This window comes from Eufriesea mexicana, unplaced genomic scaffold (genome assembly GCF_001483705.2).
Source record: "Eufriesea mexicana isolate 0111107269 unplaced genomic scaffold, ASM148370v2 scaffold14846, whole genome shotgun sequence".
NCBI lineage: Eukaryota > Metazoa > Arthropoda > Insecta > Hymenoptera > Apidae > Eufriesea > Eufriesea mexicana.
The window spans coordinates 1,687,798-1,690,407 of record NW_016922283.1 but is presented as its reverse complement, the minus strand read 5'-3'; the positions used below and the strand labels follow the sequence as shown (position 1 = coordinate 1,690,407).

At 39.2% G+C, this 2,610-nt stretch overlaps 1 pseudogene; it reads right to left on the bottom strand.

Moving 5' to 3' along the window:
- Nucleotides 1-880: 880 nt before the first annotated feature.
- LOC108553996 (5-hydroxytryptamine receptor 1-like) overlaps nt 881-2,610 on the bottom strand; it is a 12,568-nt pseudogene continuing 10,838 nt past the window's right edge.

Here is a 2,610-nt window from a genome sequence, read left to right as displayed (position 1 = left end):
ATTAAAATGTTCGATATATATTATGATAAAAATGTGATAATACGAGAGAGCTTACATCGCTACAAATTATTTCCTCGATATCAGCCGGGTATTCCGGGTTTCTCGAAGAATAATTGAAATTAAAATCGCCAGGGACACGGGAATCCGGAGCACCCTTAAAACCGAATTTAAGAACAGTTCTCGACTACCGGTAGATCCAATCTGAACCTCTAATTAAGAATACTTTAAAACCTACAACTGAATCGAATTTCAAGCCACCTTATACCTCGTCTTAGGGCCAAGGAACATCTCCAATTACACTCTGCTGTGTTTAAGTATCGTCATTTAATGTTTCTTGTTAATGCAACTCCCTTGTAATTTTCGTGATATTCCCAGTGAAAAAGATTAAAAGAAATTTAGAAAATTTAGATAATTATATCTGATTTTAAGTAAATGGTGTTAAATTTCTAGCTATTTCGATTCACGCATACGAATATACTTTTTCGGCACAAACACTTCCGCAATTTCTCAATTTCTATATATATACAAGTAATAAAGAAATTAAGTAATTCATATGCATGAAGCAAAATATTTGGAAATTTAATTTAACTCTAACTTGGTCCACATCCACTGAACGATCACCAATCCCAAATCTTATAACTTCGAACGTTGAAGCCTAGTTGTTCAGACCAAGAACAGCACTGAGTGCACAGAGAATTAACCATGCTCTTCCTCACGAACTGTCTGCGCTACTCGATCATGATGCATAGATAAAGTCTACCGAACTCTTAAACCCAAGCCTATATATGGTCCTCACCCACTGATTACTAGTTCCAAGTCTGACCATCTCAAACGTTCAAGTTTATGCCCTCATACCTACTGTAACGTCTTCCACGTAAACTCAACGATGCTTCACCTGAATCATAACGTCGAGTGGTATGTAGAAACTCCCAAACGCGGGGTGGCTCTGATAGTAGGAGTTCTGGGACACAGTACACATCGTCGCGCCGGTCTCGGCAGTATGCGCGTTCTTCACGGTCAACAGGGGAGGCAGACTGATGCAGGCCGCCGCCAACCTAGCAAGGATGACATAGATGAACATTCGTCGCGGTGTCCTCTTCACCCCGTACTTCAGCGGCTTCGCTATTGCGCAGAATCTGTAACAACGACACAAGTTCATGTTTCATCCGCTCGTTAGCAGGAAACGAAGCTCGCTGTGCTTCTGATTATACGGAAGGTGCATCGCTTGCGTTATCTGCTACGGGACAGTTCTCATTCCTGTTATCTAATCGTCGCGTGCTTCGTTCCTAGCGGACACGACTCCACCATGATTTCGCATGTCGACTCACGGTACGTAAAGCGAAAAAGAAAATACATGTTACCGGGATGCTAGATTACTCTCTGCATTTCGCGTTCGATGAAACCCTGCGTTGCAACGTAGCACCTGGTATCGAAAGCTCTAGGCTATCTTCGCTTCGCCTTCGTTGCTATCATTCACGTGATGGAACAGATCTATAACTTTTTTCCTTGGATTCAAAGAAATATCCACTGGTATACTCCTTTATTTCCTGTTCTTAGAGATGTACGATACACTTGTCATGAAATATAAATTTTATATTTTAAATTAAATTAAAAATATGATATAGTACATTCGATAATATCGGGTATATAAGTGATCGACACAATTATAATTTTTCTCGAATCAAGTACGGAAAAGTTAAATGGAAAACTTGGAGTAGGGTTGGGGCGACTGAAACGAGTTACAAATTTAGATGGAAATAAGGAGTCTTAATTTTCTTGGCCCATGAATGAAATTAAAATCTTTTCCATTTTTGCGCAAGTTTCCTTAAAATTTATTCCTAAGAAGGTTCAGCAAGCAAGCTGCAAAAGCATTAGCTTATAATAAATGGAATTTTTCTTGCTCGCGGGAGAAGAAAGATTGCGATCTGCTTTAAATGATGTACAAGGTGGCCATTGAGGAGCAGATATAAGATATAAAACAAAAGTAATTCCTTATCATTTGGAAATATAATTGAAAGATTTTTACAGTGAACGTGCGGAAGACATCCGTCGAATGACCACGACTTTGTACTCGCCGCAGAAGGAAATAAAAGTCGTCGAAAATGAACGTGGATTGAGTTTTTCAAACACTTCAGGTTTTCAGTGTCCATCCTGTATGAGAGAAATATGAATTTTGAAAATGTGATAGAATTTTCAAGACCCCCTGCGAAATAGAGAACTAATAGTATGTAATTCGCGTACTCTACCTCTCACAAGAGGATTAAACAAGAAATTAACGAGTGATGGTGTACTACACTGACGTATTGTCAGAAGAAATATAAGTTGAAATTTTTCAGTTAGTTAAGAGCTTCTCATGCACAGTATTAATATATTCGAAACTGCCACGAAGAACCCCGGGGACCCTTATTGTCATACTTTCGAGCATTCTGTTTACGATATTCGAAGTCCAGAATGCGATTATGTCGCGAATGAAATAATCGGCTGCGACGTTTTGAATATTCCTGGCGATGGGTGGAGGGGGGTCACGGTTTTAAAATTAGGACAGCTTCCACGGTTGAATAAGAATGGAGAATTATAGTGACAATATATTTAAGCGATGGTATTCGAATG